The sequence below is a fragment of the Triturus cristatus genome, chromosome 11, assembly GCF_964204655.1.
Source record: "Triturus cristatus chromosome 11, aTriCri1.1, whole genome shotgun sequence".
Lineage (NCBI taxonomy): Eukaryota > Metazoa > Chordata > Amphibia > Caudata > Salamandridae > Triturus > Triturus cristatus.
Window position 1 is genome coordinate 704,500,442 of NC_140594.1, and position 17,181 is coordinate 704,517,622.

Consider the following 17,181-nt stretch of genomic DNA (forward strand, 5'->3'; position numbering starts at 1 on the left):
CGCATCTAGATAAAATATACCATTTTGTCCAAACAGGGCGAGATCCAGAATGTATTAACAGAGCTATGGAATACCAGAAAGTGGAGATACAGGGGGAACTGTTACGTTTCCTCATAAATTGTGTGATTAGAAATGAAGACCGACCGGGGGTAGACCCGGAAGCAATGCAAATTCTTACCAGATGGAGCCAGAATATATCAGAAGGTAGACATGATAAACAAAATTGTATAATAGCCATGTGCCGAAAGATCCGTAAAGAAATAGAACGCCTACACGAAGAAAGATTAGCGGTAGACGAGTTCGAACAAAACGAGGAGGAAGGGTCAGGACTGCCCGCAGGACAGTCAGACACCATAGCCTATGTAGGTAAAGGAAGATCTTGTAATAGTAATAGATGTCCTATTGACCCGATACGTCCGATATGTCCAGATAATAACAGGAATTTCCAAATACCTATAATTAACATCAGGTCTAACGAGCATTCGTTCCAAGCCGCCGACAAACTACTCCGAGAACGAAGGGGTTATCATTTCTTCGATTCTATGGATGAACAAGATTTAGCTAGGGCAGCTGTCCATTGGGTGGACAGTCCCGGAAAATATAGTGATGATACAGTAGCACGCGCATTTTTAAATCTCACCCCAGATGAACAGCGGTTAGCTGGGATTTATATGATTCAACAACTCATTATACTATATCAGAGTCAGCATTCGGACCCTGGTCCCTTACCTGACATATTGACTGAATTGCTTATGAATAGATGGAGAGGTTCAGGTACTAAATTAATTAAAGAAATTCTAGAATCAAGAAAGCAGTATATTCTTTTTGTATGTTCAGACCGTGTCTCATTGCCCATCAAGGAAAGAACCACGTATTACATGGATAGACAGAATCCCTTACGAGAAGTGCACCCAATAAAGGGCGAGGACAACGAGTTTAAGCGCGTATTTGTATATACGCCCATATCAAAAATAGAATTGTTAGAAATGAAGAAAGTGGTACCCAGTCATGACAAAGATCCAGCGGGTTTCCACCGAGAAATTAAAGACATGTTACTCATGGGAGAGTATACCTATCCCGACATTATGACAATATTAAAGGTATTGATGCCTGCTGGCATTTATGAGAAACTCAGGGAAAAAGAGTGGGAGGTAGGAGACCAAAAGATAGAATGGTCAGTATTAGAAGCAGAAGAAAAGGCCCGAACTGCAGGAGCAGGACTCGGGGATAAAACTAAAGCACTACCAGGTTTATTAGTACAGGTACTGCCACGTTTATTAACTACGAAAAAGGAAGATTGGGGTACAATTTCAGCCTGTAAGCAGAAGCAAGATGAAGACACTAGTGATTACTATGCCCGATTTGAAAAATGTTTTGGTATAAATAGTGGCCTAAAAGCAAGTAGCGAATCATACCCACATCTGTTCGTAACAAAATTAGTAGAAAATGCCCTGCCCCAAGTAAAGAATAGAGTATTAAAATTCGAGAGTACCTGGCAAGGTAACACTCCATCACAAATGTTACAAATGTTACAGTACCATCACAATAGAATTAGAGAGGAACAAGAACATGAACACAGACGCATGAAAGACACGAAAATGAAAATGCTAGTTTCTCAGACAGTCCCAGCTGAAGGACATAAAAAGGGTATGACACATTCCGGTGATTCAGCCGGACCTGTAAAAGGGACATGCAATTATTGTAAAAAGCCAGGTCATTACGTACACGATTGTCCAGTTTTGAAACATAATATCGCCATAGGTAAAACACAAGAAAGACCACGGCCACCTAGACAGGACCAGAATGAACAAGGAGCTCCGCAGCATGCACAGTCCATGCCAGCTTCACAACAGTCTATACAGTTTGTGCCAGCTGCACCAGCGCTGCCTGTTGCTGCCACACAAACCACGACACGACAACTGTACCAGACCGCACAGTACGACTATCCTGATTATCAACGATATGCATGAACCAGCCTAGAGAGGGAAGTTGACTTACCCCTTATCGAGGTCCCTGTAGACCAAGAAGGACCTTATGTACATAGTGAATTATTGGGCCAAGACAGAAAATTTTTACTCGATACAGGGGCAAGTCGGACAACCATAAAACGTAGTGAAGTTCCAGGGGCACCCCTCTCAGGCTCACAGAATATTTCCCTTGGTTTTTCAGGAAAACCTATTGTTAATGAAGTGTCACAGCCTCTCCCACTTACGATAGGACCTTTGACCCGAACTACAGATTTATTGCTTACTAAATCATGTCCAGAAAATCTGTTAGGAATAAAAACACTGAAGGCTCTAGGAGCCATAATATGTTGTTCTCCGGAAGGAGTAAGATTGTTTTTACGTGATTTTAAAGGTCATTATGTGTCTAGAGACATGGATCCCCGACTGCAGACTTTACCTACACATCTATGGGCACAAGGCCCTACTGATGTTGGATGCATGAATATTACACCATATCGAGTCACATTAAAGGCAGGAGTGGTGCTACCACGAATGCGACAATACAAGTTACCACCAGATGCTGTAGTGGCTTTACTACAAATCATTGACGAGCTCATTGCCCAAGGAGTAGTTGTAGAAACCGACTCCAACATATGTAATTCACCGATAATTCCGATTCTTAAACGAACAGATCCAAAGGCCCCGCCAGTATATCGATTGGTTATTGATCTGCGCGAATTAAACAAATGCATTGTGCCACAATTTCCTGTGGTCCCAGATATCTCGTCATTACTGACAGCTATTGATTCCGAAGCGACATTCTTTACTGTAATCGATCTCAAGAATGCCTTTTTCAGCGTCCCAATAGATCCGGAAAGCCAATATTTGTTCGGATTTAGTTTAAATGGACGTAGCTTTAAATTCTCACGCGCACCTCAAGGATTTACAGAAAGCCCCAGCATCTATAGCCAAGCACTGAAACGAGAACTCGACAGTATCCACATGCCAGTTAACACTGCTCTGCTTCAATACGTCGATGATCTGTTGATCACCGCGAGAAGTGAACCGGAATGTGAAAAAGCATCACTGACAGTTTTACAATTTCTAGCCGAAAAGGGGCACAAGGTGTCCCCTTCTAAGCTGCAATTCTGTGTCCAGCGAGTTATTTATCTTGGACACTCGCTGTCCAAGGAGGGAAGGCAGCTTACACCCGACCGCATTCAGTTAATAGCTAACATGCCAATACCCAAGACACAAAAGGAGGTGCGGGCTTTCATAGGCCTCACGTCATATTGCAGGCAGTGGATCCCTCAGTACGCATTTCTAGCAAAACCACTCATTCAGTTGACAACACAGGAGGCAGCCACATCGACTGTTCTCCCTTGGACTCAGGAACATACACAAGCTTTTGAAAGCCTAAAGAAAGCTTTATGTCAAGCACCTGTTTTAGCAACGCCATGTTACAGAAAACAGTTTACACTCTTTGTTACAGAACGCGAAGGTACTGCCTTGTCAGTACTCACACAGGAACAAGCAGGAGCACACAAACCATGTGCTTATTTTTCTAGTACATTAGATCCCGTAGCTCAGGCTTTGCCTGCATGCCTAAAATCAGTGGCAGCGACAGCTTTAGCAATCAGACAAAGCGATGCCATAGTGTTAGGACATCCATTGACAGTTCAAGTACCACATGCAGTAGAGGTTCTTGTAAATAGAACACAAACACAACACTTGACTATAGCGCGACTTACAGGGTACGAACTTACATTGTTTCAGCCACACATAGAAATCAGACGCTGTAACACATTGAATCCTGCCACACTTTTGCCAGTAACCGGAACAGACCCACTAGCCCATGACTGTATTGAAGTTATTACAATAACGACGAAACCTAGACAAGACTTAACCGATGTCCCATTGTCAGACCCAGACCTGACATTGTATGTAGATGGTTCATGTATGAGAACAAATACAGGAGAGTTGGTGGCTGCTTACGCAGTCACAACAGATACTGAAGTCATTGAAACTAATCGTATAAATACTTTGTCAGCTCAAGCCGCAGAGCTTATTGCTCTGACACAAGCCTGTATTCAAGCCACAAATAAAAAAGTCAACATATACACTGATTCACGTTATGCATTCGGAGTTGTACATGACTTCGGCGTGCTATGGCGAGAGAGAGGTTATTTAACTTCCCACGGTGCCCACATTCAGCACGGACCCCTCATTCATGCCTTATTAGATGCAATACATCTACCTACTGCAATATCAATTATGAAATGTAAGGCTCATACGAAGGTTACTGATATCATTTCTCAAGGCAATGATCTAGCCGACAGAACAGCTAAACAGACTGCTCAAACCCAAACATCCGACATGACAAAGACAATAGTCCCGATGCCGACACATTGTATGACAGTTAAAGATCCTACCCTTGACGTAATTGACATACAGACACATGCTACACCAGACGAAATAAAGAAATGGACTGAATTAGGAGGGATCCAAACGGACCAAGGATGGATGATGAAGGAAAAGTCTGTGTGGTTCCTTCCTGATTCAATGGTCCAAGTTATAGTTAACACTATACATAGTCCAGCACATCTAGGAGAAAAAGCTATGCTAGACAGCATTCAACACATTTGGTTCAATAAACATTTACGAGCAGCAGCCAAACAAAAGGTCCGTACCTGTATGATCTGTTGCCAGTTCAACCCAGGAAAAAGTGTTCCCGTAGAACAAGGTGGATTTCATCCTCCTAATCACCCTTTTGAAGTACTCCAGATGGATTATATCCAGATGGAACGATGTCGAGGATTCAAATATGTTCTCGTAGTTGTCTGCGCTCTGTCCCGTTGGACGGAGGCATACCCGGTTTCAGATTACACTGCCCCGACTACTGCCAAACAGTTAGTTCGAGAATTCTTCCCACGATACGGTTTACCACGTGTTGTTCACTCAGATAACGGCCAGCCGTTCTCATCCGAATTAATGAAACATGTTTCACTTCTGTTAGGTTATCAGTGGAAATTTCACTGTGTCCGACACCCCGAAGCAGCAGGTCTCGTAGAAAGACATAATCAGATACTGAAAATCAGATTGTCCAAAATATGCAGAGAGAAAGGTGTCGACTGGGTAGTAGCGTTACCAGTTGCACTCTTCTACATGAGAATGGTAGCACACTCTCGAACAGGGCTATCCCCGTATGAGGTGATCTTCGGCAGACCACCAAATATGTGGGGGACGCCTATACCACGCAAAATAACTGATATTGACTGTAATATGCTGACAGATTACTTGGCTTCCTTGATGTCTGCACTACAATCTTGTCGTTCACAGGTAGCTGCAGCCTTTCCCGACAACACTGAGGTGAAACCCCATGACGTAGTTCCGGGGGACCTTGTGCTTGTGAGAAATTTCGACCGAAAGACTCAGCTGGAGCCCAGGTGGAAGACACCCCAGCTGGTCCTGCTGACCACAAGGACAGCCGTGAAGATCGAGGGCAGGAAAGGATGGGTGCATTCAAGTCATATCAAGAAATTTCATGGACTTCCTTCAGATGTAAACAGCCCACCTCGTGTGTCCTCACCAATTGACTCAAAACTACCTCTGGCTGAGGCCGACAGTAAAGAACTATATAAACTAAAATTAAGGCCTAGGCCGTCGGACGATTTGATTGTTTAAGTCCTCTCCTAGGTGAAGCGGTTGAATCCGTCTCCGACATGTATCGCCTAGACCTGAATCATGGACAGTCGCGAAAAATGATGAAACGACAGGCGTATTGTAAATCACTGCGTAGCCATTGCATAGTGACATTATTAATCTTGTTTTTCTTAAGTCTTTTAATAATTACTGCAAGTATATTGTTGCACATATATTACCCTATTGCCAGAAACGTTTACAATGTTACTGCTGAACATTCTTTTAGTGACTTACCCCCGCATGAATTGTCTTATAGACTTGCGCTGCGCAATAACACTTTCATTAGTATGTTACATCATTCCCATCAGACTAGTAATGCTACTAATTGTTGGGTGTGTGGCCGGCTCCCTCCCTATCAGAATTATGAAGGAGTCCTGCCTTTCTTTCCACATCCGTTTACACATAATGGCTCCTGTGGAGCATGGTTTAGTTTAATCAATTCCATAGACTCAGATACAGCCGTTTACCAAGACCAGTGGGTATGGGGAAATCTGAACCTGGTTTTATTCAAAGTCTGTTACCCTGACAAGGAGGGTCGCCCCAAAGGAACAGGAACTGATCTAGAAAATGAAGTATATGGATTAGGTAACTTTACTCCTAATCTCATGGTTCTAAATGTCGAATCCGAAGTTGAACTAGTTTTACCAACCATGTCAGTATTCCCAGCGAAAGGTGAATTGTGTGTAAGAAAAGTTGGTTCCATACATATGGGCCATAGTAAATGCACTACTACAGTAGAATTCAGTGATCAAGGCAAATCTTCATTTAGAGCTTATCGCCACTCCTACTTTATATGTGGTCAGACTGCATATATGCGTCTACCTCTAGATTGGGATGGTACCTGCTACATTGCATTCCTTTTGCCACCTGTTTTCCTAGCTCCTCCTGATTATTATAGAAATATTCATTTAGTACACAACAGAGAGCGGAGAGATCTCCCAATTGTCGATTACACTGAAACAGCATGGGAAAAATACACAGATTTCAATAAAGGCATCTTTCCCTATATAGGTACTGTTACTAATAGTAAGCTGATACGTAGATTAACTAGAACCCTTGAAGCGGTAGTGAATGAAACTATTTCCGCCTTAGGCAATTTAACAGAAGAGCAGTCTGCTATGCGGATTGTTGTGCTTCAAAATCGTCTTGTCCTTGACGTCATCCTGGCTGATAGGGGCGGAGCTTGTAGGGTCATCGGATCAAGCTGTTGCATTTTCATACCAGAAAATTCGCCATCTGTATATAAGGCCATAACTCGCCTTCATAAGATTGTAAGCCAGATACACCAGAACCCAGGCACTTGGACTTGGTCCGGTTGGTTTTGGAGTGTGATATCAGCCTGGGGATGGAGAGTTCTATCCTTCCTAGGTATTGGCCTTCTCATACTATTCAGTTGCTGTCTATGTCTACAATGTGGACCAGCGATCTGTGGCCTGTGTGCCACATCGTGTATTCCACCACCAAGATTTCGTTCGTCCCAGAAGAAAAAAGAAGAACAAATGATGCTATATGAACAGATCAATGGATTAATGAAGATTGATATCTCTTGACGGGCAAGTAGGGGACAAGGAGGGAATGTGGAAATATGGATTTTTCTGGTCAGTTATGTCCCCTATCTTGGACCCCAACGGTTCTATGTGCATGTTACAAGTACATGTATGTTCCCTCCAGTTCCAGTTATGAAGACGCAAACACATGTGCGTCCACCGTTAACATGTCCTCTGTCAGATCCGCCATGAATAGGCCGGATATTCCATTCTTAAGTACGAAAGGCCACCGGCTTTATATGGTTCACTTATGCCATTTTACAGTCCAGGCAAGTAGGCCCTGATTCTGTCGTCAAACTCTTCTTGCCTTCTGCCTCTGAAAACTCCAGTCTGAGCCTGCATCTGTGACCATGAACTTTGTCTCATTCCCTGCGCGGCTCACGAAGCCTGACATCAGCCTATTCTCTGCCAAGAACTGTATTTCACCTTCGAGTTATCTGCTTCACCCCTTAGCCGATGCATTCCTGTCTAGTAGTTTAAGTAAACATTCTTCCAGCTACCGAGCAAAGGGCCCGGCTTCTCTGTCTTTATGCAAGTAATTCATAGTCCTGTTACCATGGAATATTCCTACCCCCTCGCATCTAGTGTAGACACTTAGACGCTTGTACACGCACACACAGTCAGTATAGAATAGATTCTGTCCGAGAGTCCTTCTTTTGTGGATAACATAGTTCTTTAAACATAGGATGTTAGATATGATTTGGGATTAGGTTGACTTGACCCCCCAGACTTTTCGTCTCCACATGTAGAGCTAAACGTCAAGTCCCCTTCACCCCTAGTTACACGTCAATCACACGTCATGCTGCTGCGCGCGCATCTATGCCAAGTATTATCTTATAGATCCACCTATATATGACATCATAACCAATTATGTTCCTTTTTACTCCTTATTACACCCATTTTCGGTTACGCATGTGAATCGTCATTTTCCTTATCAATTGTTACGCCTACTGCATTCGCTTCATTGTAATGTATGTACTATAAAAGTCATTTCTTGTCAATAAAGTATGTACTTCACTTCCTGAACCTCCGTGGTGATGGAACTTGGAGCAACCGATTATAATCGATCATTGGAATAAAGCCCATTCCGAACCTCTAATACCACGGATTCTGCCTCTCATTTTACTGAGCTATTTTATTATGTTTCCGTATCAAATTAAGTCCCGGTAATGAATTTTATTTACCACAAATGTATTATTATATTTTTTAAATATTTATTTTACAATAAGCTACCTATGTATATAGTTATAGATTAACTTTATCCTGTATTATGGAATGGCTCAGCTCTTTTTTTTTAAAATTTGGATAAAGTTGAACAGCATAGTTAATATCTTCTTTTTTTTTTTTAAGGGTCTTTGACGCGTGCGCACGGTGCACACATGCGTACATGCTCCGTGTGCGCATGTGTACGTTCTCCACGTGCGCATGCGTACATCGTGCGTGCTCCGTATGCGCGTGCTCCATATGCACATGCGCGCGTGCTCCATACGCGCATGCGCGCGTGCTCGTGCGCGCACCGTGCGTGCATGGTGCGTGCACGGCAAATCATGTGATTTAGAAACAACACTTTTCATTGGTTTATAGCAGTTTCAGATCATGTGATTAAAAAACAACACTTTTCATTGGTTTATAGTAGTTTCAGTTCCAGAAACTTCCAACACCACACCCACTCCCCTCATTATTTCTTCTGATTCCCTGGGAGAAGGAGCTGAGCAGCTTTTCCAGTACTCCAGTACTTGAGAATGGCAGAGCAGCAGTCATCTTCTGGGAGTGAGCAGGAGACCCTTGTGAGACAGAGGAAACAGAAAGACTCTTTTATATGGCAATTTTTTACATTTCCAGTGGGGCAGAAGAAGGTGAATGCTCCAAAAGGCACCTGCACTATTTGTGGTGTTGTCTTATCAAGAGGAGATCCTAAAAAGAAATACTCTTTTAGTATTTTCACTAAGATCAGGCACTTTAAAGGAGTACATCCTGTGGCTTATGCTCGAGCTGCTAGAGACAACCCTCCAACAGCTCAGTCGAGCACATCCGCAGCAGCTCTGCCGAGCACATCATCGGCAGTTCAGCCGAGCACTTTATCTGCGGCGGCAGCTTCACTTGCTTCTGATCCTCTGGATATACACCCTCTCTTCAAGAGGGTGCATATATGGTGCAATGCGTGCAATGCTCTTCTCTCTTATGGTGACACCAGCATTCCCCTAATAGAGAGCAAGATACAACAGCACACATGCGGCACCCCATTTTTGTGTTCCTCTGTTCCTCAATTAACACAACAGCTCTTTTTAGAGCCACCTAACATCTAAACACTTAAATTTGATTTTTAATTCTATTTTTTTTATGATTTTTTTCTGCCGTGCGCGCACCTCGCGATTTTTTAAAATTGAATTTAAAATGTTTTTTTCACCCTTCGGGGTCCTTCAGGGACCCCCTGACAAAAGCTAGGGGGTCAGGAACTCTGTACCCTGCCCCCTTTTCACGTTCTCCACCTTTCTTTTTCACTGTCACACACAAAATGGCGGACAACACTTCCAGATTTCGACCAATTCGAATGTTGACTGACATGTAACCACCAATCACAATTACGCTTGTGCACGTTAAGGTGCGCGCACGGTGCGCGCACGGTGCGCGCTTATAGATATTTACGTACTTTTAACTGCAATTTTCTCAGTAACTACTGAACAGATTGACACCATATATGCAAAAGGCACATGCCTGACCTGAGGACTACCTCTTTGCCAAATTTCAAGTAATTCTTTTCAGCCGTTCGGGCTGTACCTTCGACTACAGGTCCTATGGGAAAATGCATGGGGAAAATGCGTTTTGGGACCCCCCTTTTTTCTCAGCCCCCGCTTGACGAATCACTCCGAGACTTCCAGGGTAGGAGCTGAGCGGAGCACCCCATTAGTTTTGAAAATTTCACGAGGATCCGTCAACCTGCACCTAAGTTATTTTCAGATTTCCTATAGAAACACGGTCCTAACTATAACTATCTACTGGCGACTGCCAGTAGATAATATATATATATATATCAAAGAAATACCCTTTCAGGCATAGAGTGACGAATAAATTATGCAAAAAAGAAGCAGAGAACTCTGGGTAGTTCTCAAGTTTAGGTGGAAAGCAGCTCCTGTATGGAGCACTCTCAACACCAGCGACACTCTAGATCTGCTCACCTCAAATGTCTGTTTTTCTATCAAAATCTTTAAGCATAGGATTAGCACAGTGCCATCCACGTCGAGATAGAAAAGGACAAAGTCTTTTGCCATTTGTACAGCAAAGTCTTTAAGCATAGGACTAGCACAGTGCTGTCCTTGCCGAGCTGTAAAATGACAAAAGCCAATTACCACTCCAGGCACAGTATTACAGCTTTGAGTTGGTAAAATACCAATCAAGCAAACCTGAAATGAGTAAAAGCAACCCCTGACACAGTGTTTCGCTCTAATTAGAGCTCTTCAGAGAGGTATAGCTTTGTCCAGACACAAGGGAGCACCCAGTATAAGTCAAAGAAATACCCTTTCAGGCATAGAGTGACGAATAAATTATGCAAAAAAGAAGCAGAGAACTCTGGGTAGTTCTCAAGTTTAGGTGGAAAGCAGCTCCTGTATGGAGCACTCTCAACACCAGCGACACTCTAGATCTGCTCACCTCAAATGTCTGTTTTTCTATCAAAATCTTTAAGCATAGGATTAGCACAGTGCCATCCACGCCGAGATAGAAAAGGACAAAGTCTTTTGCCATTTGTACAGCAAAGTCTTTAAGCATAGGACTAGCACAGTGCTGTCCTTGCCGAGCTGTAAAATGACAAAAGCCAATTACCACTCCAGGCACAGTATTGCAGAATGTTTCAATGCCACAGAAGACAAATGGTGAAATCAGGTGTGTTTAAGAAAGTGGCTGTGTGGGATAAAGCGATGGAGTCTGCAAGTTATATAAAAAGTGTCTTTATTTAAGTGCCATAAATGGAACCACTGGTGCAAGAGCTAAGGCATCCAGCTGAGGCAAAATCCAACCGCTTCTGCTGTATTCAAACCTAAGCTCCTGCATCAGTCATTTCCACATTACATGTTACAGTTCCATGTGACATAAACAATACCTATTAGACGTGAATGGCTGTAAATTGCAGAATGAAAATAAAGGTAGGATACGATTACCACACTGTGCCAACCAGTTACTAAACAATGCTGTGTTTTTTTATCTTGATCGCCAGCTCGTGAGCAGAGGCTGAGGATGAGCTAATTTGTGTGAAAGGGCTTCGTGGATAACAGGCAGGCAGAGAGACATGTGTACAAAGAGTAGATATGGTTTCAAAATGGATGTCGGGTTTAGGCTAATTTAGCAAGTAAATAGCGTATTTGCATAGGCCATACATCATCCATCCCTGGTTAGTGTGGAGACGTAAGGGTCAATAATGAAAACAGAGTTCATATGCCTAAGCATACTTAGAAAGTTTTTATATGAAAATAGCTCAATTGAAGTGTATTAAAACATTTGATAGGAAAAAGTAAAAAAAGTTGGGAAAAATCAATCCAAGAATAAAGTGAATTTCTTACAAGTCTTGGAGATTGCAGTCCGGACGTTCTTCAGCAGTTTGAGATGCATAATGTTCCAAGAGGCGATTGTTGCCATTGTGTGGGAAAAGCGAAGCGATCCAATTCATATCCTCGAAGGGACAGTAATGTTCCTCGAATGTTGGAGAGGCAATTTGAATTGGCAGGCAATCTGCGATGTTGTCAAAGGTCGCACGTTGCAGGAGATCTTTCATGGCTGCGCAGAAATCCCATTCCACCAGGATACCTTTTTGCGTTGCATCTGCCATTGCTCCACTGCCCGAACATTCAAGTTCATGGTTTTCAAGATACTCCATTTCCTGCTGGATATCGGGAGCGTTTGCTGGGATGTTTGTAAGGCATAGATCCATTCGCCAGTTGATTGGGCAAGTTTTGCAATAAAAAGATGGCTGCACGCAGATTGCATATGTGTAAATAAATGTCATGTTGTAGCTGGCTCCGATAATAGATAGAGGCAGGCAGCCGAAAAGTTGTTCCATTTTTTATGGTATTGATGTAGCTTCGCGTAGAGGCGTATTCTGTCGGACATGCTTGTTACCACAGGGAGCGCAGCCATTTTTAACAAGCTAAAATAGTAGTAGGATGGCCGCAAACAGAGCGAGAATTATGGGCACTGTTGCTGTTATTCCAGAGATGATCAAATGAATGAAGTCTGGTATTAGACTAAAAACAGTTTGAAAGCCTGTGAGAAGGCCGGAGGAGACACTGTTAAAAAAGTGTGCCAGACCTTAAATGTCAGATGTGTTGAAAATTGTGTAAGAATTCACAAAGTGCAATGGGAGGTTCGTATTTAAAAGGGAGTGTATTTTACTTGAAGTTTGTGCTATCTGTAGTCGATAAATTACTTTTGGAGAAGTGAGGGACACTTTTGTTTGCTCCGTTTAATAAAATCTGTTTTCAAAGTAGGTATTGAAGGCCAAGTTGAACTTTGGGAGTTACTTTGTGTGGGTGGGAATAGAGATTGCCAGAGGAAGTTATCCGGTGTGAAACAGTAAGGACATATGGTATGCCAACTCACATTGCGTAGCAGTTCATGTTATTAAGAAGCAGATAACTGCTGTTAGAAAGCTGTGTGAATGTTGGTCTGATTGTGGGAGTTGGCGTGCTTTTAAGAAAGCACGCAAGATTGGGGGCTGTAAGCTTAGAAGTGTCAGGAAGTTGGACATTCTTTCATAGTAATGAATGCCTTCCATTGTGGTCCCACTTTTCACCTGTGAGAAAAACTTCGGTATCCTCTTTAAGACAGCGATATGTAAATGGGAAAAACCACTGCTCGTAAATAAACACGCTACCTTATATAATCTCATACAACTTGACAAACAACATGTACACCTAGCAGACACAACGACACTACGTACTGTGTGAACCATGGCTAGCCATGTACACAAACCCAACATAGCACCTCTGCCACACAATGAAGAATGCGGGGAGAGATGGGAGCAAAGTATGTGCGAAGGTGGCAAGTGATTCTCGATTATAAAAGTATGCAGAGCATAGACATGTACATGTCACTATAGACTGATGGTCTATTGAGTGAATTGGACAGTGGACGCAACCATGATAGTACAGTCAGTAGGGAAGATTACGAAAACATAGCGCGTACGTGCCCCCACCCCCCCAAATCTTTAGCGTAGGGGGCGGGCTCGCGCTGCATACGCAAGGCTAGCATAGGGGTATGAATATAAGGCATGTTTCTCTGGGTGTGGTTCTCTTTCGGAATGGCGATCGTGTCTGTCAGGTCTGCATAGCTTACACCGCCACGAGGCTGACGCCATGAGTGAAGGTGGCTGCGGGAATAATGCTCTCAGCCTGCTGCTACCCAGAAACCATCATGGCCCTTGTGATGCACATATGCCCCACAGTTCACCTTTCGACACCCCCTTATGTGAAAGCGGGCCCACCACGTGCTGGCGGAAGCTCCTGGGCTGAGGTCTACGAGCTGGGAAGGCTCCTGAGATCAACGCTGGCTACCGCGACACAGGCAGACAGCGCCCAGCCTGAGGCCCAGCACCATGGAGTGCTCTGTATACTACTAATGCAGTAGTCCAAACATCCGCGCATGCGCATTTGTGTGAAGAAGTTGCCATCAAGCAGGAAGAGGGAGCCCCGGGACGCCGCACTGCAGGTAAGGTAGTTTATTTACTTTTAACATTCTTTAAATTATTTTAAAATGAGGGTGGGCGGGAGGCGGGCGGAGCGTAGTGGGGCTACACGGAGCACGTGAGTGTGCGTAGATTTTGCCACACTACGCGCTGCTCCACTTAGCCCCACTACGCCCACTACGCCCAGGGTTAGTCTTGATCCCACAATGTACGATGTTAGAACTGCATCTGAGAGTGGAGATGAAGGTACTCCCTTCGAACAGGTGCAACCAACTCTACGTCCCAACAGTGGAACGGTGTCTTGATCCCAAAATGGACGATGTCCGATATTACCTGCTGCTTGTGTTTTCACAGAACTCCCTCCATTGACGTGCACTAGACTCTGTGCTTCCGTAGCTAACTGCTGCATATGATTATTGGGCTTTGCTGACTGCAGTCGGTGGAGTACACTGTGGTACAGCAGGTCGGAACAGTGAAACGGGGTCTTGATTCTGTGATGGAGGATGTCAGAAGTTAAAGTTTGTGATGATTTGTGTGTACCCCCTCCGATCAGGTGCAACCAACTGCCTGCTTCCAAATCCAACGGCACGTGGCTGTGAGGCGTTAATGACCACTGCCTCTGGCCTACACTGCGGTCAGCAGGGCTCACAATTCAGATCGAGTGGTGATTGTTTAATTACAGAATCCAATAGGCAACTAACTAGAACGTCTATTGCAATATACACAATAGCCTTTTAGTATACTTGCTTGAAAAAGTTTTTTAAGATGACTTATAGGTCTAGTACAATGACCAAATTCTTCTTGGAAGTGGTAAAGATCACTGAATAACAGTCTACACAGTGGACAGCAGAGATCACAATTCCAATTGTTTTGATTTATTTATTGCAGAGTTTTGTGTAATTTATGTTGTTGTATTTTGTGAAGAGGAAGTGAGAAAAAGTATTCATGGAAAACTGTGCTCACTACTGCCTTCAACTTACACTGCAAGACAGCAGTGTTCACAATTCAGATTGAGTCGCTATTGTAGATGACGCAGTCCTGTAGGCAAAAGACATTGCTCCAGTGTGCTCTGTCCGCACCATGCATACACATCATCACAGGGTCCGCACACGGTTATTGTTGCTTCGCGTATGGCAAACAGGACAGCTCAAGTCAACGCCACGTGGCTGTAGGCCCTTGCTGACCGCTCTCTGGCCTACACTGCAGACAGCAGTGTTTACAATTCAGATCGAGTCGCTATTGCAGATGATGTAGTGTTGTAGGCAACAGACATTGCTCCTAGTACGGCCCACCCGCAGCACGCATCATTGCTGGCTGTGCACATGCTGAATGTTTTTGATGTGGCTATCTAAGTGCACTAGACCTGATGGACCCTATATGATACAATCTTTTTGTGTATTATTTCAGATCTACTGCCTGTATCTCAGTATACCACAAGTTATGGTTCTTTTACGATAGAATCTTTTCTGTATTATTTCACATCTGGTGTCCCTAACTTACTGCAGCACAAACTATTGACCCTTTTATTATTGAATCTCTGTGTGTGATCCAATGATTACTGTTGTAGTTGATGCTAGCAGCAACCATTCCCTGAGGGCTGGTTTACACTCACCCCACGCGTATTCAGCACAGACGTCACTGGATATGTGACCAGGGTAATAAAAAGGAGTCGAGCGCATATGCCCGTACCCATTTCCACTATATATCTGTGTCCATGTGTTAATTATCTATGCATGATACTGCCCCTGGGCCGTACCACATTACATTGTTCTGTGGACAGCTTATGCAACCATGTTACCTCTGGAAGTGGGGAAAAGTTATGTTATGTAGCTTTTAGATGCATGGCTATCACAGGTGGAAGGCTACTTTACAGAGCATGAATATTGATGAAGATGATGGTTGCATGTTGTGTGTACTGTCAGATATGTGTACATAGCAAAAAGTTTTCAAAAAAGCTCTGTAAGCAGAAGAGGAGTCTCTCATCAAACGCTGTAGAGAGAATGACTAAAATGGATGGGGTCCTCCAACTGTTACAATGGGAAATGTTATGAACCAATCAAATGCTTTTCTTTAAGGTCACAGGGCAATCGCGCACCGAGCGTGCAAGGAGGCCGCACCCGACGCAATTTTGAGAAAATATTACCATAATATAAGTTTATTACAGTTAGAAATATATAAATGTTTAAACATTTTTAGATCATCCCTTGTTCTCATATACACCTTAAACTTATTTAGATATAGCTTTGAGACGAAAAGAAAATGAGGGAATGGTGTTCCCGGTGCGACACCATACGTCTATGATGTAACACAGGGCCTGGCAGCGTGCACTCAACGCATGCGCAACGCGCAGCGGGCATGACCCCATATGTACATGACGTAGGGCGTGGCTTGGTACTGCGTACCCGTTGCATACCAAAGTAGCAGCTGGCGCGACCACATACGTATATGATGTTATGCGGGACGCGGTGCCACAAACCCGTCGGATACGAAATGCGCATCCTTTACGAGTTTAGCAATATGGTGGATAGGATTTGCGTGCTAATGGAGCTTGGTACACTACCGGTACGGGACTTCAGTTTTCTAAACAAAAACAACGATATACATACTTTTTTTTGAAGATATAAAACATTACATATTTTTCAAATAAAAAAAAAGGATAATAGAGTTCCAAAATATTACCAAAAACAATAGAAGAAATATAGATTTTGTAAATATTAAAATATGAAATGAACATTTAAAAAACCTTTGAAATTCACTGAAAAAACCATAGGTTTTACAGACGTTATAGTTAGGAATTAGCATTTAAAAAACCTTAGAAATTCACTGAAAAAACTATAGGTTTCAGGGACGTTATTAACCCTGGGTGGACAACTACGCTACGCTTGCGAAGTTTGCACAGTTTGTGCTACTTCACGCTACGCGAATTGCACGTAGCACAGTGCAAAATCACGTAGCGTAGCGTAGTTGTCATTTTTTGCTCGCTTGCGGTCCTCAACGTCAAGTTGGCGACCGCGAGCAAGCAAAATGACATCCCGGCAAGACTTTTTGCTCGTTCGTGATCAGCAACATCAAGTTGTCGATCACGAGCATGGAAAATAAACCTCCCAGTGAGATTCTCAATGTGGGGAGGTCAGGTTTCTCATTGCAAGTGGTCGCATATGCTCGCGACCGCTCGCGATGAGAAACTACCAGTCTGCGTTGAGAAAGCTGCTGCTCGAGTAAAAATCTACTCGAGCGGCAGAAAATGACAGCTCGCACTGTGCAAGATTCCGTTTTCAATGATTGCACAGTGCGGACAAGCATCCGGCACTGT